Source organism: Engystomops pustulosus, chromosome 3 (genome assembly GCF_040894005.1).
Source record: "Engystomops pustulosus chromosome 3, aEngPut4.maternal, whole genome shotgun sequence".
In the NCBI taxonomy this organism is placed as follows: Eukaryota; Metazoa; Chordata; class Amphibia; order Anura; family Leptodactylidae; genus Engystomops; species Engystomops pustulosus.
The window spans coordinates 233331258-233352227 of NC_092413.1; positions in this window are offsets into that span (position 1 = coordinate 233331258).

The following is a 20970-nucleotide window of genomic DNA, read 5'->3' on the forward strand; positions in this document are numbered from 1 at the left end:
ACTGGGGAACTTCACGTATGGCAAACATCAAATAGGGCAACAAACAATCCCAGTCCTTCCCATCTTTGCTGACCACCCTTTTTAGCATCCCCTTCAAGGTCTTGTTAAACCTCTCGACCAGGCCATCTGTCTGAGGATGATACACAGAGGTGCGGAGCTGTTTAACCTGCAGTAACTTACACATCTCCTTCATTACCCTAGACATGAATGGGGTACCCTGGTCAGTCAAGATTTCCTTGGGGAGGCCTGTGCGTGAGAATACCTGGAACAGCTCCCTAGCAATATTTTTGGAGGAGGTGTTCCTTAATGGAATCGCCTCGGGATACCGCGTAGCGTAGTCCAGGATAACCAGGATGTATTGGTGCCCCCTTGAGGATTTGACTATGGGGCCAACCAGATCCATTGCAATCCGTTCAAATTGCACCTCTATGATTGGTAGCGGGACCAAAGGACTCCTGAAGTGGGACACCGGGGCAGTAAGTTGACACTCAGGGCAGGAGCTACAATACCGGTTTACCTCCTCCCACACGCCGGGCCAGAAAAATCTCTGCAGGATCCTCTCCCGGGTCTTCTCAGCACCTAAGTGCCCTCCCAGCACATGTTTGTGTGCCAACTCTAGCACCAGCCTACGGTGAGATTGGGGTACTACAAGTTGCTCAACCTCCTCACCCCGTATCTGGACGACCCTGTACAACAGCTCCCCAACAATCACCATTCGGGGGTATATTTTGTCAGCCCCTGGTATTTGGAGTACCCCATTTATCACCTTAACATTCTCCCGTGCTTTAAACAAGGTAGGGTCCTGTAGCTGTGCAGCCCCACGGGAAAACTCAAGGTCCGGCATGTCGGCCACCTCCTCGTGGCCCTCGACCTCACCAGCTAGGACCTCTAGGGGAGAGAATTCATCACGTGGGGTCACCCCTACTGCTGGTGTGGGTACATCGGCCTCAAAGGGTTCAGGGGCCAAGGCCGGACATACCTGACGTCCATTATCTGCAACAGCACCTGAGGTGGGTCTTCGTCTCCAGAGGTCCCAAAACACCGGTAAGTCTCTGCCGATAATAGCCTCATGAAACAGGGTCCCCACCACCCCCACTTCATGGGTAATAGTACCACAAGGTGTATTTAGGTTGATGACAGCAGTGGTATATTCGCGAGTGTCCCCATGTATACACAACACTCCCACTTTACGCCCACTGTACAGTCCAGGATCAACCAAAGTTCCCCGCACCAGGGTAACCAGACTCCCTGAGTCTAGCAAGGCTTCCACCGTGTGACCACCGATTGTGACCATACACACTTGGGGTTCTGCATCCGTGACTGACTCGGCAGCCAGAACCGGCCGGGCAAACAGTGACATTCGCCGGGTCTGGTTGCAGTCCATTGGCTCCACTGACAGGGGACAGTTGGCAGCAATATGGCCCATTTCATGGCATCGCCAGCACTGGATACGGCTATGACCTCTGTCACGAGCCTCACTGGGTTTCTGTGTATCCAAGCCCCCCAGTGTACCCCCTCCCAACCTGACCTGTTTCCCTTTTTCTGCAGTAGCAGTCCTACCAGATGGTTTAATGGCCTTGTCACTGGCACTGCTTTGTGTGGGAGGGATAAGTAGAAGATCCTCCGTAGCCCGATATCTCTCTACTAGGGACACGAGTTCCTCAGCATTTGTGGGACCGGCCTGTCCAACCCACCGCTGGAGCCGAGAGGGCAGAGAACGGGTGAACTTGTCAAGAACCACTCTCTCGACCATCTGTGCTGGGGTGCAGTCATCGGGTTGTAGCCACTTCCGGACAAGATGGATCAGGTCATGCATTTGGGAGCGCGGGGGTAGTTTTTCAGAGTATGCCCACTGGTGGACCTGGCTGGAACGAACTTGAACGGTGACCCCAAGACGAGCCAGAATCTCCGCCTTTAGCTGGGGGTACTCACGGGCCTCCGTTTCACTCAGGTCGTAGTAGGCCTTCTGCGATTCGCCTGTCAGGAACGGCGCCAGGACATCTGCCCACTGCTCAGCTGGTAACTCCTCTCGCTCAGCTACTCGCTCGAACACAGTGAGATAAGCCTCCACGTCGTCGGTCGCCGTCATCTTTTGTAAAGCCTTCTGCACTGCAGCCCGTGCGGAATGCTGGACAACCGGGTACCCTTGCAAACCAGTATGGGACCCCTCAGTAGTCGTCACTTGCGGTGCTGCCATAACGCCAGAAAACTTTACCATCATCAGCTGGAACATGGCTCGGGACTCTTCCTGCTGTTGCTGTAGCATGGCTCGGGACTCTGCCTGCTGTTGCTGGAGCATGGCTTGCTGCTGTCGGGACCTCTCCTCCTGCTGCTGGAGCATGGCTTGCTGCAGCTGTCGATTAGCCTGGGATTCTTCCTGCTGCTGGCGGGACCTCTCCTCCTGCTGCTGGAGCATGGCCTGCTGCAGCTGCCGATTAGCTCTGGCCTCCTCTTGCAGGTATTTAATAAAGTCCTCCATCTTGGCTGTATCCTGCAATTTGCCTGCTGTTTTCATCCAGGCCATGCAATGTTGCAGGATGTAGCGAGCCTTTCAGGTGTGTGTCTTTTGAACTGCCCGCAATCCGAAGCACCATATGTGGGAGATTTGGCCCAGTAGAGACCGTGGTAGCGGGGTGCTGTGATGCAGTTCAAGACAGTGACACCAAAGTACAGTCCAAAACAGGTCTCGCCTGCGTTTATTGTAGCAGCAAAATAAAACAGCCTTTACATTCAGGCATTAAATAAACAAAAATCCTACCCGTCAGGGTGCTAACTATACAGGTGTTCACTTACTCACCACTATACAAAATCACTTGGCTGCTCCAGGCACAGAGGTCAGGGCTGTGTGCTCTCCAGCCTCCTTCCAGAGAGAGACAACACTTCCAGCTCTGCTGAGCGGTTTAAAAAAAAGACTGATTGGGCTGCTCCCATCACCTGTGTCCAAGGTGCTGGACACCCAACCTCAGCACTAAGGCCTTGCATAATAGCAAAACCTAGGGGAAACATACCGCCCATCCACAGTTAACCCCTTCAGTGTCTCACAGTGCTTACATCATTTCCAGTCCAACACTGTTTACTTACATCATCTCTAGTCCGACACTGTGTAGTTACATCATCTCCAGTCCAACACTGCGTACGTACATCATCTCCAGTCCAACACTGCGTACGTACATCATCCCCAGTCAAACACTGTGTACTTACATCATCTCCAGTCCAACACTGTTTACTTACATCATCTCCAGTCCAACACTGCGTATGTACATCATCCCCAGTCAAACACTGTGTACTTACATCATCTCCAGTCCAACACTGTGTACTTACATCATCTCCAGTCCAACACTGTGTACTTACATCATCTCCAGTCCAACACTGTTTACTTACATCATCTCTAGTCCGACACTGTGTAGTTACATCATCTCCAGTCCAACACTGTGTACTTACATCATCTCCAGTCCAACACTGCGTACGTACATCATCCCCAGTCAAACACTGTGTACTTACATCATCTCCAGTCCAACACTGTGTACTTACATCATCTCCAGTCCGACACTGTGTACTTACATCATCTCCTGTCCAACACTGTGTACTTACATCATCTCCAGTCCAACACTGTGTACTTACATCATCTCCAGTCCAACAATGTGTACTTACATGATCTCCAGTCCAACACTGTGTACTTACAGGAACTTCAGTCCAACACTGTGTACTTACATCATCTCCAGTCCAACACTGTGTACTTACAGGAACTCCAGTCCAACACTGTACTTACATCATCTCCAGTCCAACACTGTGTACTTACATCATCTCCAGTCCAACACTGTGTAATCACATCATCTCCAGTCCAACACTGTGTACTTACATCATCTCCAGTCCAACACTGTGTACTTACATCATCTCCAGTCCAACATTGCGTACTTACATGAACCCCAGTCCAACACAATGGGGCAGATTTTCTTACCCGGTCCATTCGCGATCCAGAGGCGCATTCTCTGCGCTGGATTCGGGTCCTGACAGGACTTATTAAGGCAGTTCCTCCGACGTCCACCAGGTGGCGCTGCTGCGCTGAAGAGCATCGGAACGTGCTCAAGTTCACTAGCCTATTCCTAGTGAAGGTAAGTGCAAGCTCCGCAACACATTTTTGTTTTAAATGCGGCGGTTTTTCCGAATCCGTTGGGTTTTCGTTCGCCCACGCCCCCTGATTTACGTCGAGTGCATGCCAGCGCCGATGCGCCACAATCCGATAGCGTGCGCCAAAATCCCGGGGCAATTCAGGGGAAATAGGCGCAAATCGGAAATATTCGGGTAACACATCGGGAAAACGTGAATCGGGCCCTTAGTAAATGACCCCTTATGTATTTACATGAACTATAGTCCAACGCTGTGTACTTACATCATCTCCAGTCCAACACTGTGTACTTACATCATCTCCAGTCCAACACTGTGTACTTACATCATCTCCAGTCCAACACTGCGTACTTACATCATCTCCAGTCCAACAATGTGTACTTACATCATCTCCGGTCCAACACTGTGTAATTACCATCATCTCCAGTCCAACACTGTGTACTTACATCATCTCCAGTCCAACACTGTGTACTTCCAGGAACTCCAGTCCAACACTGTGTACTTACATCATCTCCAGTCCAGCACTGTATACTTACATCATCTCCAGTCCAGCACTGTATACTTACATCATCTCCAGTCCAACACTGTGTAATCACATCATCTCCAGTCCAACACTGTGTACTTACATCATTTCCAGTCCCACACTGTGTACTTACATCATCTCCAGTCCAACATTGCGTACTTACATGAACCCCAGTCCAACACAATGGGGCAGATTTTCTTACCCGGTCCATTCGCGATCCAGCGGCGCATTCTCTGCACTGGATTCGGGTCCGGACAGGACAGCGCCGATGCGCCACAATCCGATAGCGTGCGCCAAAATACCGGGGCAATTCAGGGGAAATAGGCGAAAATCGGAAATGTTTGGGTAACACATCGGGAAAACGTGAATCGGGCCCTTAGTAAATGACCCCTTATGTATTTACATGAACTACAGTCCAACGCTGTGTACTTACATCATCTCCAGTCCAACACTGTGTACTTACATCATCTCCAGTCCATCACTGTGTACTTACATCATCTCCAGTCCAACACTGTGTACTTACATCATCTCCAGTCCAACACTGCATACTTACATCATCCCCAGTCCAACACTGTGTACTTACATCATCTCCAGTCCAACACTGTGTACTTACATCATCTCCAGTCCAACACTGTGTACTTACATCATCTCCAGTCCAACACTGTGTACTTTCAGTGTCGGACAGTGTACTTGCTAGAATACGGCACAAAAGTATATATCCTGTTCGTGACGCCACTTGCAACATCCCCCACCGGGGCCTAGCCTTTTCTTGGGGCCTAAAGACAGCCAGGGCCCACAGTGCCTGAGTGGCTGGTGGTTACGGCCTAGGCATGCTAATGTCACGGTGAACCGGAGGGCCGTCCTACAGCCTGGCAGGTCTCCAGCAGGGTGGTGTTGGCAAGAAATGATGAGGGAGAGGCGGCTATAGCGGTTCTCCCTGGGGCAACCCTTTGGTGTCTGTAGTATGAGTCTCTGTGTGGTGGACAGGGTGCCTGTGTTGGTGACAGCTGTAGTAGCAGGGACCAGACGGAGGCAGATGTTGAACTAAAATAACTTACAGTTCTTTATTGGAACCGACAGGAACAATAGCAACGTGCCTTGACAAATGATAGAATGCTGGAGACACAGTTGGAGGGAGGACAGGAGTAGATCACCAGCCTGGATGCAAGGGCAGGTTGGGAGATAGCTGTGTCCTGGTAGGATGCTTTAGCTTGTCCTGGGTTGCCTCAGATATCACCCTGCACTGAAGAGCATCGGAACGTGCTCAAGTTCACTGGCCTATTCCTAGTGAAGGTAAGTGCAAGCTCCGCGACACATTTTTTGTTTTAAATGCTGCGTTTTTTCTGAATCCGTCGGGTTTTCGTTCGGCCACGTCCCCGATTTACGTCGCATGCATGACAGCGCCGATGCGCCACAATCCGATCGCGTGCGCCAAAATCCCGGGGCAATTCAGGGTAAATAGGCGCAAATCGGAAATATTCGGGTAACACATCGGGAAAACGCGAATCGGGCCCTTAGTAAATGACCCCCTATGTATTTACATGAACTCCAGTCCAACGCTGTGTACTTACATCATCTCCAGTCCAACACTGTGTACTTACATAATCTCCAGTCCATCACTGTGTACTTACATCATCTCCAGTCCAACACTGTGTACTTACATCATCTCCAGTCCAACACTGCATACTTACATCATCTCCAGTCCAACACTGTGTACTTACATCATCTCCAGTCCAACACTGTGTACTTTCAGTGTCGGACAGTGTACTTGCTAGAATAAGGCACAAAAGTATATAACAGTATATAAGGCACAAAAGGCACTTGCAACATCCCCCACCGGGGCCTAGCCTTTTCTTAGGGCCTGGAGTCAGCCGGGGCCCGCAGTACCTGACTGGCTGGCGGTTGCGGCCTAGGCACGCTAGTGTCACGGTGCTTGGTATGGGGAACCGGAGGGCTGTCCTACAGCCTGGCAGGTCTCCAGCAGGGTGGTGTTGGCAAGAAATGATGAGGGAGAGGCGGCTATAGCGGTTCTCCCTGGGGCAACCCTTTGGTGTCTGTAGTATGAGTCTCTGTGTGGTGGACAGGGTGCCTGTGTTGGTGACAGCTGTAGTAGCAGGGACCAGACGGAGGCAGATGTTGAACTAAAATAACTTACAGTTCTTTATTGGAACTGACAGGAACAATAGCAACGTGCCTTGACAAATGGTAGAATGCTGGAGACGCAGTTGGAGGGAGGACAGGAGTAGATCACCAGCCTGGATGCAAGGGCCAGTTGGGAGATAGCTGTGTTCTAGTAGGATGCTTCAGCTTGTCCTGGGTTGCCTCAGATATCACCCTGCGCTGAAGCGCATTGGAACGTGCTCAAGTTCACTGGCCTATTCCTAGTGAAGGTAAGTGCAAGAGTAAATGCAGCGGTTTTTCCAAATACGTAGGGTTTTCGTTCGGCCACGCCCCCCAATTTACGTCGCGTGCATGCCAGCGCCGATGCGCCACAATCCGATCGTGTGCGCCAAAATCCCGGGGCAATTCAGGGTAAATAGGCAAATCGGAAATATTCAGGTAACACATCGGGAAAACGCGAATGGGGCCCTTAGTAAATGACCCCCTATGTATGTACATGAACTCCAGTCCAACGCTGTGTACTTACATCATCTCCAGTCCAACACTGTGTACTTACATCATCTCCAGTCCATCACTGTGTACTTACATCATCTCCAGTCCAACACTGTGTACTTACATCATCTCCAGTCCAACACTGTGTACTTACATCATCTCCAGTCCATAACTGTGTACTTTCATCATCTCCAGACTAACACTGTGTACTTACATCATCTCCAGTCCAACACTGTGTACTTACAGGAACTCCAGTCCAATACTGTGTAATTACTTGAACTCCTATCCAGCATAGTGTACATACATGAACCCCAGTCCAGCCATACTTACCTATGTGAACAATATTCCAGCACTGTGTACTTGCATGAACACATCCAAACACTGTTGTCAGGCTCCAGGGGTAGTGGACCCACTGGACCACCGCGGACGATGATATAAGCCGACACCTGGGACCGGAGTCTAAGTGGCACCCAGTCTCCACCAGAGCTTGCCACAAAGTGGGTCGGACTTGATGCGGCGCGGTACCACCAGGTCGTTTCACAGGTGCGTCTTTGTCTGTGGTGGCAGCCAAGGCGAGGTACAGGTTCAGAAGGTCGGGGACAAGCAGGAGGTCAATACAGGCAGCAGAGGTTCAGGGTCTGAGGCAGAGCAGAAGGTCAGGGCAGGAGGAACAGGATCAGAATCAAATGTAGAACTGGAGTCGCAATGGGAAATCCAAACACTAGCGCAAGGCAGGTACGGAAGCTTTCTCAACAACATGGCACGAAGATCCGGCAGGGAGCCGCCGACTTTTAACCATTTCCTGAAAAGGGCCAGCACAAATTAGCGGTGAGTTGGCCTTTATATTTTCTGAAGCCGCCGCCGCGCGCGCGCTGGGAGGCAGGAACGAAACTGCACGGCCGAAATGGGGAGAAGTGAGATAGTACTGTGGGGCCCTGGGGCACACAGAGGATTATGGCTGAGCCTGCGACCCGAGATTTGGGTCACAGGAGCAGCCGAGACAGTAACCCCCCCTTTCAGCCTCCCCCTCTTCTTTGGCTGGAGGAACCTCTGCAGGAGACTGAGGTCCAGAATGTTAGCCTCGGGTTCCTAGGATCTCTCCTCCAGCCCAACCCCTTCTAGTCAACCAAGAAGAACTGATTACCTCTCACTGTCTTTATATCTAAGATCTCCTTTACATGGAATACATCAGTGGGGTCAGCCTCAGGAGCAGGAGGTGGTTGCCGGGAGAAGCGGTTCAGGATGACAGTCTTAAGTAACGAGACATGGAAGGAGTTCAGGATGTGCATGGTGTGAGGAGGCCACTGAGAAGGGCAGTGTGTAGGCCACTGGATTGATGCAAGAGAGCACCTTGAAAGGACCCAGGAAACATGGACCAAGTTTATAGCCAGGGATCTTTAGCCGGACATACCTGGAGGACAACCAGACTTTGTCACCTGGAGAGAAGATAGGAGGAGACCTGTGCTTCTTATCAGAGCATAAGCCTGTATCAAGGAAAGGCGAGTCTGCTCCCAAATGGACTTTAGAGCCTGTACCGATTCTTCAATTGCAGACACAGGTATAGGAAGAGGAGGGCGTGGATGCAGATCATAGTTGATGAAGAAAGGTGCTGAGCCGGCAGAAGCAGAGTTATAGGAAAACTCCCCCCATTGCAACAGAGTGCAACAAATTGATGGGTCTGGTTAACTCTTTCCACTTGACCTTTAAACTGTGGGTTATTGGCGGACGAAAAGTCCAACTTTTCTTATAGCCGGTTACACAGAGAATGCCAGAATTTAAGACAAACTAAACCCCTCAATGAGAAACAATGTGCTGGGGAAGTCCATGGAGCCAGAAGATGTGATGGAAGAAGAGATTGGCAAGATGTGGAAGAAGGACAAAATGGGACATTTGGGAAAAATGGTCCATTTCCACCCAGATGACGGTTTTGCCTGAGGAAGGTGGGAGTTCCGTGATGAAGTCCATAGCCATGTGAGACCACGGGCAGCTGGGTATCATAAATGGCAGTAGGAGACTAGCAGGCTTGAGACAAGATGGCTAATTCCAGGTAGGAGATCAACAGGGCAGTCATAAGGGAGGTAAGGCAGCAAAGTCTCAGCTAGTTTCGTAGAAAAGACGTTAGCAAAGTCCCGATAGCCAGTCGGAAGACCCTCAAGAGGCTTGGGAACCATAGAAGAGACCATGACAGGTACTGCATGAGGACCCACCATGCAGCGGAACTGGCAATCTGGCCCCCAACATAGAATCTCCCCATCTTCCAATTGAGCAAAGTAGCTTGGAGCTGCAACCACAGAAGACCCAGAAAGAGGGGCGAGGTGTAACGAGGCAATACATAGAAGGGGAGTCTCTATTTATGCACGGCTCCAATTTGCAGCTACAAGGGTTGTGTGCAGTAGCGGACTGGCTCAGAGAGAATCTGGCCACTGACAGAGGAGATAACCAGGGGCTTCTCGAGGCGGACCACTGGGATGTGATGCTGAGAAGGCCAAGAAGGCACACACTTGAAACTGGCTACCTACGCCAACGCTGAGGAGCACTGGAATGTTCAGACATGGAGAAGCTTTATTCACAGCTAGGGACGCTCCTACCAGGTGCAAGTGTTTCCCGGACGCTGAGGACGGAGTGGATAGGCCTTAAGAAAATGTTAAAGGCTGGCACAGTAGTGGCAGAGATCCTGCATTCTTTGGGAGAAAGTCAGGCTATGTCCACCTGCATAGGTTCCTCTGCAGCAGGCACGGCTGGAGGCTGAAGCGGTCTTTGGAAGGCAGGTGCCAAGAGTGATGAATATCAATCCATTTGGCTAGAGTGATGAGACCAATCAGAGTAGACGGCAGGTCTCGTGTAGGCAGTGCGTCTTTAAGTGAACTGCATAGTTACTTACGGATGAGTCCCCTTGATGCAGGTTCAGCAGTGCAGTCTCAGCTAAAGACGCCCGTGCAGGTTCCTCAAAAATGGACCGGAATTCTGTGAGGAATGCTGTAAGGGTGGCCATGAATTTAGCCTTAATGGTGCTATCTAATAGACTGAATCAATTACTAAGGCCAGTGCTTATCTTACACTGACCCACTTTTCATTAATCTGATAGCTGCTATCAATAAAGGTGGAGGGTAGAGCAGAGAAAGTCCAGTACAGAACCATCTATAGATTGTAACCACTGGGGGTGCTGCAGGCCGATATGATTGGGCTGTGAAAGTCCATAAAACACCCATTTCTAACCAAGTTCAATCAGGCTGCTGCTACTTTATTATACCTAGCTGCTTTAAAAAAAAAAATAAAAAAAATAAGGGACCACCCATCACTCTTGTTAAATAATTTGAGAGAATAACTGTGTTCTCTTAAAACCGACCACCTTGATTAAATCAATACATGTACATAGAAATGCAGGCGATGGCCAATATCTCTGACGTGTCAATCACTGACCTGATTAGTTCAGTGGCACATACTGGCGCACATATTGATAGTGTCTGCGCCAGTGTTGTCTGACTTTGTATGGAAAAAAACATACACACGGCTTGTGCATGTATTTATCAATGGTCTGCGCCAGTTTTGTGTCGCGGCTGCTCTGTGTCCGACAAAACAGAAAAAATGTTCACCCAAAGGGCAGAGTTAGTATTTATTCTTACCGTGCACCAGAATTATTTCTGACCTGCGCCACAATTCTGCAGCATGGACTAGGTGCAGCAAGAGCAGCAGGGGGCTCCAGATTCATGAAGACATGGCGCCAGTATTCCATACTCTGGCGTCCCCCGCACACTACACTGGACACTCCACAAAGTACACACTGCACTGCTCCTAGTAAATGTGGGTCAGTGCCTGCAGGGGCCACATCCCAGGTGTGGGGCCAAGGGAACTTCAGCAACAGATTATCACAGGGTTAAAAGTGTAAATAAAATTTATATATATAATTTTTTTAAGATAATTTGGGTCTCCTTTCAGTTTTGCTTTAATAAAAACAAATTATTCAAGTGAAAGGCCTGGATGTTACTGACATCCACCACATACTATGCATTTCTTACATCATGATGTAGCAGAGATGTTTGTGTTTTGGTAAAAGGAGCAATTATAAACTTTTATAGATTTGTGTAAACATCACAATTATCTCCTGTGTCATCACAAGAACTTATGAAATAACACAACCTGTTTGTGTGAAGGGAGGATATAAATTCCAGAGCTCAGGATCTTCTCCTCATCCTCCGGAGGCTGCATCTACATAGTAACAAGTAAGTGACAGCAGCAGAGAGCAAGCTTCATGTACCAGAGACTGACAGCGTGTGCTGTACTAGAGACTGACAGTGTGTTCTGTACTAGAGACTGACATCGTGTGCCGTACTAGAGACTGACAGTGTGTGCCGTACTAGAGACTGACAGCATGTACTGTACTACAGACTGACAGTGTGTGCTGTACTAGAGACTGACAGCGTCTGCTGTACGAGAGACTGACAGCGTGTGCCATACAAGAGACTGACAGCGTGTGCCATGCTAGAGACTGACAGCATGTGCCTAACTAGAGACTGACAGTGTGTGCTGTACTAGAGACTGACAGCGTGTGTCGTACTAGAGTCTGACATTGTATGCCGAACTAGAGACTTACAGCATGTGCCATACAAGAGACTGACAGCGTGTGCTGTACTATAGAATGACATTGTGTGCCAAACTAGAGACTGACATTGTGTGCCGTGCAAGGGACTGACAGTGTGTGCTGTACTAGAGACTGACAGCGTTTACTGTACTAGAGACTGACAACATGTGCCATGCTAGAGACTGACAGCTTGTGCCATACTAGAGACTGACAGTGTGTGGTGTACTAGAGACTGACAGCGTGTGCTGTACTAGAGACTGACAACGTGTGCTGTACTAGAGACTGACAACATGTGCCATGCTAGAGACTGACAGCTTGTGCCATACTAGAGACTGACAGTGTGTGGTGTACTAGAGATTGACAGCGTGTGCTGTACTAGAGACTGACAGCTTGTGCTGTACTAGAGACTGACAGTGTGTGCCGTACAAGAGACTGACAGTGTGTTCCGTACAAGAGACTGACAGCGTGTGCTGCACTAGAGACTGACAGCGTGTGCTGTACTAGAGACTGACAGCGTGTGTCGAACTAGAGACTGACAGTGTGTGCCATGCTGGAGACTTACAGAGTGTGTCTTACTAGAGTCTGACAGCGTGTGTCGTACTAGAGACTGACAGCGTGTGCTGTACTAGAGACTGACAGCGTGTGCTGTATAGAGACTGATAGCGTGTACCGCACTAGAGACTGACAGCGTGTGCTGTACTAGAGACTGAAAGCGTGTGTCGTACTAGAGACTGACAGAGTGTGTCTTACTAGAGTCTGACAGCGTGTGTCGTACTAGAGACTGACAGAGTGTGTCTTACTAGAGTCTGACAGCGTGTGTCGTACTAGAGACTGACAGCGTGTGCCATACTAGAGACTGACAGCGTGTGCTGTACTAGAGACTGATAGCGTGTACCGCACTAGAGACTGACAGCGTGTGTCGTACTAGAGACTGACAGTGTGTGCTGTACGAGAGACTGACAGCGTGTGCTGTATGAGAGACTGACAGCGTGTGTCGTACTAGAGACTGACAGCGTGTGCCATACAAGAGACTGACAGCATGTGCTGTACTAGAGACTGATAGCGTGTACCGCACTAGAGACTGACAGCGTGTGCTGTACTAGTCTGAGAGTGTGTGCCGTACTAGAGACTGACAGCGTGTGCCGTAATAGAGACTGACAGCGTTTACTATACTAGAGACTGACAGCGTGTGCCGTACTAGAGACTGAGAGCGTGTGCTGTACGAGGGACTGACAGCGTGTGCTGTACGAGAGACTGACAGTGTGTGCTGTACTAGAGACTGACAGCGTGTGCCCTGCTAGAGACTGACAGCGTGTGTCGTACTAGAGACTGACAGTGTGTGCTGTACGAGGGACTGACAGCGTGTGCTGTACGAGAGACTGACAGTGTGTGCTGTACTAGAGACTGACAGCGTGTGTCGTACTAGAGTCTGACATTGTATGCCGAACTAGAGACTGACATTGTGTGCTGTCCAAGAGACAGACAGCGTGTGCTGTACTAGAGACTCACTGTGTGTGCTGTACTAGAGACTGACAGCGTGTGCCATACTATAGAATGACATTGTGTGCCATACTAGAGACTGACATTGTGTGCCGTACTAGAGACTGACAGCGTGTGCTGTGCTATAGACTGATAGCGTGTGCAGTGCTGAAGACTGACAGCTTGTGCTGTGCTATAGGCTGACAAATTGTGCTGTACTAGAGACTGACAGCGTGTGGCGTACTAGAGACTGACAGCATGTGGCGTACTAGAGTCTGAGAGCGTGTGCCGTACTAGAGACTGACAGTGTGTGCTGTACTAGAGACTGACAGCATGTGCTCTATGATTGTCTAAGAGCGTGTGCCGTGCAAGGTACTGACAGTGTGTGCTGTACTAGAGACTGACAGCGTCTACTGTACTAGAGACTAACAATGTGTGCCGTGCTAGAGACTGACAGCTTGTGCCATACTAGAGACTGACAGTGTGTGCTGTACTAGAGACTGACAGCGTGCGCCGTACTAGAGACTGAAATTGTGTGCCGTACAAGAGACTGACAGTGTGTTCCGTACAAGAGACTCACAGCGTGTGCTATACTAGAGACTGACAGTGTGTGCTGTACTAGAGACTGACAGCGTGTGCTGTACTAGAGACTGACAGCGTGTGTCGTACTAGAGACTGACAGTTTGTGCCATGCTAGAGACTGACAGAGTGTGTCTTACTAGAGACTGACAGTGTGTGCCATACTAGAGACTGACAGCGTGTGCTGTACTAGAGACTGATAGCGTGTACCGCACTAGAGACTGACAGCGTGTGCTGTTCTAGAGACTGACAGCGTGTGTCGTACTAGAGACTGACAGTGTGTGTCGTACTAGAGACTGACAGCGTGTGCTGTACTAGAGACTGACAGCGTGTGCTGTACTAGAGACTGATAGCGTGTACCGCACTAGAGACTGACAGCGTGTGCTGTTCTAGAGACTGACAGCGTGTGTCGTACTAGAGACAGACAGCGTGTGCCATGATAGAGACTGACATAGTGTGTCGTACTGGAGACTTACAGCGTGTGCCGTACTATAGACTGACAGCTTGTGCAGTGCTAAAGACTGACAGCTTGTGCAGTGCTATAGGCTGACAAATTGTGCTGCACTAGAGACTGACAGCGTGTGGCGTACTATAGACTGACAGCATGTGGCGTACTAGAGTTTGAGAGCGTGTGCCGTACTAGAGACTGACAGTGTGTGCTGTACTAGAGACTGACAGCGTGTGCTTTACTATTGTCTGAGAGCGTGTGCCGTGCAAGGGACTGACAGTGTGTGCTGTACTAGAGACTGACAGCATTTACTGTACTAGAGACAAACAATGTGTGCCGTGCTAGAGACTGACAGCTTGTGCCATACTAGAGACTGACAGTGTGCGCCGTACTAGAGACTGAAATTGTGTGCCGTACAAGAGACTGACAGTGTGTTCCGTACAAGAGACTGACAGCGTGTGCTATACTAGAGACTGACAGCGTGTGCTGTACTAGAGACTGACAGCGTGTGCTGTACTAGAGACTGACAGCGTGTGCTGTACTAGAGACTGACAGCGTGCGCCTTACTAGAGACTGAAATTGTGTGCTGTACAAGAGACTGCCAGTGTGTTCCGAACAAGAGACTGACAGCGTGTGCTATACTAGAGACTGACAGTGTGTGCTGTACTAGAGACTGACAGTGTGTGCCATGCTAGAGACTGACAGAGTGTGTCTTACTAGAGTCTGACAGTGTGTGTCGTACTAAAAACTGACAGCGTGTGCGGTACTAGAGACTGACAGAGTGTGCTGTACTAGAGACTGATAGTGTGTACCGCACTAGAGACTGACAGCGTGTGCTGTACTAGAGACTGACAGCGTGTGCCGTACTAGAGACTGACAGTGTGTGCCATGCTAGAGACTGACAGAGTGTGTCTTTCTAGAGTCAGACAGCGTGTGTCGTACTAGAGACTGACAGCGTGTGCCGTACAAGACACTGACAGTGTGTGCTGTACTAGAGACTTATAGCGTGTACCGTACTAGAAACTGACAGCGTGTGCTGTATTGGGAGACTGACAGCGTGTGCCATTCTAAAGATTGACAGCGTGTGCTGTACTAGAGACTGACAGCGTGTGCCATACTAGAGACTGACATTGTGTGCCATACTAGAGACTGACAGCGTGTGCCGTACTAGAGACTGACATTGTGTGCTGTACAAGAGACTGACAGCGTGTGCCGTTCTAGAGACTGACAGCGTGTGCTGTACTAGAGACTGACAGCGTGTGCCATACAAGAGACTGACAGTGTGTGCCGTTCTATAGACTGACAGCGTGTGTTGTAATAGAGACTGACAGCGTGTTCCGTACAAGAGATTGACAGCGTGTGCCATACAAGAGACTAACAGCGTGTACTGTACTAGAGACTGACAGCGTGTGCCGTGCTAGAGACTTACAGCTTGTTCTGTACTAGAGACTGACAGCTTGTGCTATACTAGAGACTGACAGCGTGTGCCATACAAGAGACTGACAGTGTGTGCCGTACAAGAGACTGACAGCGTGTGCTGTATTAGAGTCTGAGAGCGTGTGCCGTTCTATAGACTGACAGCGTGTGTTGTAATAGAGACTGACAGCGTGTTCCGTACAAGAGATTGACAGCGTGTGCCATACAAGAGACTAACAGCGTGTACTGTACTAGAGATTAACTGCGTGTGCCGTACAAGAGACTGACAGCGTGTGGCGTGCTACAGACTGATAGCGGGTGTCATTCATGAGACTGACAGCGTGTGCCGCACTAGAGTCTGAGAGCGTGTGCCGTTCTAGAGACTGACAGTGTATGTCATAATAGAGACTGACAGCGTGTTCCGTACAAGAGACTGACATCGTGTGTCGTAAAAGAGACTGACAGCGTGTGTCGTACTACACACTGACAGCGTGTGCCTTACTAGAGACTGACAGTGTGTGCCATACTAGAGTCTGAGAGTGTGTGCTATATTAGAGACTGACAGTGTGTTCCCTAAAAGAGACTGACAGCGTGTGCCATACAAGAGACTAACAGCGTGTACTGTACTAGAGACTGACAGCGTGTGCCGTACAAGAGACTGACAGTGTGTGCTGTACTAAAGACTGACAGGGTGTGCCATACTAGAGACTGACAGCGTGTGCTGTACTAGAGACTAACAGCATTTACTGTACTAGAGACTGACAGAGTGTGCTGTACTAGAGACTGACAGCAGGTGCTCTACTAGAGACTGACAGAGTGTGCCATACAAGAGAATGACAGCGTGTGCTGTAAAAGAGTCTGAGAGCGTGTACCATGCTAGAGACTGACAGCGTATGCTATACTAGAGACTGACAGCGTGTACTGTACTATAGACTGACAGAGTGTGCTGTACTAGAGACTGACAGCGTGTGCCGTACTAGTCTGAGAGCATGTGCCGTACTAGAGACTGACAGCGTGTGCTGTACTAGAGACTGACAGCGTGTACTATACTAGAGTTTGGCAGCGTGTGCCATACTAGAGACTGAGAGCGTGTACCGTACTAGAGACTGACAGCGTGTGCTGTACTAGAGACTGACAGCTTGTGCTATACTAGAGACTGACAGCGTGTACTGTACTATAGACTGACAGAGTGTGCTGTACTAGAGACTGACAGCGTGTGCCGTACTAGTCTGAGAGCATGTGCTGTACTAGAGACTGACAGCGTGTGCTGTACTAGAGACTGACAGCGTGTACTATACTAGAGTTTGGCAGCGTGTGCCATACTAGAGACTGAGAGCGTGTACCGTACTAGAGACTGACAGCGTGTGCTGTACTAGAGACTTACAGCTTGTGCTATACTAGAGACTGACAGCATGTGCCATACAAGAGACTGACAGTGTGTGCCGTTCTATAGACTGACAGCGTGTGTTGTAATAGAGACTGACAGCATGTCCCGTACAAGAGATTGACAGCGTGTGCCATACAAGAGACTAACAGCATGTACTGTACTAGAGATTAACTGCGTGTGCCGTACAAGAGACTGACAGCGTGTGGCGTGCTAGAGACTGATAGCGGGTGTCATTCATGAGACTGACAGCGTGTGCCGCACTAGAGTCTGAGCGCGTGTGCCGTTCTAGAGACTGACAGTGTATGTCATAATAGAGACTGACAGCGTGTTCCGTACAAGAGACTGACATCGTGTGTCGTAAAAGAGACTGACAGCGTGTGTCGTACTACACACTGACAGCGTGTGCCTTACTAGAGACTGACAGCGTGTGCCGTACTAGAGTCTGAGAGTGTGTGCCACTCTAGAAACTGACAGTGTGTGCCATAATAGAGACTGACAGTGTGTGCTATATTAGAGACTGACAGTGTGTTCCCTAAAAGAGACTGACAGCGTGTGCCATACAAGCGACTAACAGCGTGTACTGTACTAGAGACTGACAGCGTGTGCCGTACAAGAGACTGACAGTGTGTGCTGTACTAAAGACTGACAGGGTGTGCCATACTAAAGATTGACAGCGTGTGCCGTACTAGAGACTGACAGCGTGTGCTGTACTAGAGACTAACAGCATTTACTGTACTAGAGACTGACAGAGTGTGCTGTACTAGAGACTGACAGCAGGTGCTCTACTAGAGACTGACAGAGTGTGCCATACAAGAGAATGACAGCGTGTGCTGTAAAAGAGTCTGAGAGCGTGTACCATGCTAGAGACTGACAGCGTATGCTATACTAGAGACTGACAACGTGTACTGTACTATAGACTGACAGAGTGTGCTGTACTAGAGACTGACAGCGTGTGCCGTACTAGTCTGAGAGCATGTGCCGTACTAGAGACTGACAGCGTGTGCCGTACTAGAGACTGACATCGTGTACTATACTAGAGTTTGGCAGCGTGTGCCATACTAGAGACTGAGAGCGTGTACCGTACTAGAGACTGACAGCGTGTGCTGTACTAGAGACTGACAGCTTGTGCTATACTAGAGACTGACAGCGTGTGCCATACAAGAGACTGACAGTGCGTGCCGTTCTATAGACTGACAGCGTGTGTTGTAATAGAGACTGACAGCGTGTCCCGTACAAGAGATTGACAGCGTGTGCCATACAAGAGACTAACAGCGTGTACTGTACTAGAGATTAACTGCGTGTGCCGTACAAGAGACTGACAGTGTGTGGCGTGCTAGAGACTGACAGCGTGTGCCGCACTAGAGTCTGAGAGCGTGTGCCGTTCTAGAGACTGACAGCGCGTGTCATAATAGAGACTGACAGCGTGTTCAGTACAAGAGACTGACAGCGTGTGTCGTAAAAGAGACTGACAGCCTTTGTCGTACTACAGACTGACAGCGTGTGCCCTACTAGAGACTGACACCGTGTGCCGTACTAGAGTCTGAGAGTGTGTGCCGCTCTAGAAACTGACAGTGTGTGCCATAAAAGAGACTGACAGTGTGTGCTATATTAGAGACTGACAGTGTGTTCCCTACAAGAGACTGACAGCGTGTGCCATACAAGAGACTAACAGCGTGTACTGTACTAGAGACTGACAGCATGTGCCGTACAAGAGACTGACAGTGTGTGCTGTACTAGAGACTGACAGGGTGTGCCATACTAGAGAATGACAGCGTGTGCTGTAGTAGAGTCTGAGAGCATGTACCATGCTAGAGACTGACAGCGTATGCTATACTAGAGACTGACAGCGTGTACTGTACTATAGACTGACAGAGTGTGCTGTACTAGAGACTGACAGCGTGTGCCGTACTAGTCTGAGAGCATGTGCCGTACTAGAGTTTGGCAGCGTGTGCCATACTAGAGACTGAGAGCGTGTACCGTACTGATGACTGACAGCGTGTGCTGTACCAGGGACTGACAGCGTGTGCCATACAAGAGACTGACAGCGAGTGCCGTACTATAGACTGACATTGTGTGCCACACTAGAGACTGACATTGTGTGCCGTACTAGAGACTGACATTGTGTGCTGTACAAGAGACTGACAGCATGTGCTGTACTAGAGACTGAAAGCGTGTGCAGTGCTAGAGACTGACAGCTTGTGCTGTACTATAGACTGACAAATTGTGCTGTACTAGAGACTGACAGCGTGTGGCGTACTAGAGACTGACAACATGTGGCGTACTAGAGACTGACAGAGTGTGCCATACAAGAGACTGACAGCGTGTTTTCTACTAGAGTCTGAGAGCATGTGCCGTGCTAGGGACTGAAAGTGTGTGCTGTACTAGAGACCGACAACGTGTGCCGTGCTAGAGACGGACAGCTTGTGCCATACTAGAGACTGACAGTGTGTGCTGTACTAGAGACTGAAAGCGTGTGCTGTACTAGAGACTGACAGCATGTACTGTGCTAGAGACTGACAGCGTGTGCTTTACTAGAGACTGACAGCAGGTGCTGTACTAGAGACTGACAGAGTGTGCCATACAAGAGACTGACAGCGTGTTTTCTACTAGAGTCTGAGAGCATGTGCCGTGCTAGGGACTGAAAGTGTGTGCTGTACTAGAGACCGACAACGTGTGCCGTGCTAGAGACGGACAGCTTGTGCCATACTAGAGACTGACAGTGTGTGCTGTACTAGAGACTGAAAGCGTGTGCTGTACTAGAGACTGACAGCATGTACTGTGCTAGAGACTGACAGCGTGTGCTTTACTAGAGACTGACAGCAGGTGCTGTACTAGAGACTGACAGAGTGTGCCATACAAGAGAATGACAGCGTGTGCTGTAGTAGAGTCTGAGAGCATGTACCATGCTAGAGACTGACAGCGTATGCTATACTAGAGACTGACAGCGTGTACTGTACTATAGACTGACAGAGTGTGCCATACAAGAGACTGACAGCGTGTTTTCTACTAGAGTCTGAGAGCATAGGCCGTGCTAGGGACTGAAAGTGTGTGCTGTACTAGAGACTGACAACGTGTGCCGTGCTAGAGACGGACAGCTTGTGCCATACTAGAGACTGACAGTGTGTGCTGTACTAGAGACTGAAAGCGTGTGCTGTACAAGAGACTGACAGTTTGTTCCGTACAAGAGACTGATAGCGTGTGCTGTACTAGAGACTGACAGTTTGTGCTGTACTAGAGACTGACAGCGTGTGCAGTACAAGAGACTGACAGCATGTGCCGACATTGTGACACTGTGACATTGTGTGCCATACTAGAGACTGACATTGTGTGCTTTACTAGAGACTGACATTGTGTGCCGTACTAGAGACTGACATTGTGTGCTGTACAAGAGACTGACAGCGTGTGCTGTACTAGAGACTGAAAGCTTGTGCAGTGCTAGAGACTGACAGCTTGTGCTGTACTATAGACTGAGAAATTGTGCTGTACTAGAGACTAACAGCGTGTGGCATACTAGAGACAGATAGCATGTGGCGTACTAGAGTCTGAGCGCGTGTGCTGTACTAGAGACTGACAGAGTGTGCCATACAAGAGACTGACAGCGTGTGTTCTACTAGAGTCTGAGAGCGTGTGCTGTGCTAGAGACTGAAAGCGTGTGCCGTACAAGAGACTGACAGTTTGTTCCATACAAGAGACTGACAGCGTGTGCTGTAATGGAGACTGACAGTTTGTTCCGTACAAGACACTGACAGCGTGTGCTGTACTAGAGACTGACAGTGTGTGCTGTACCAGAGACTGACAGCGTGTGCCATACAAGAGACTGA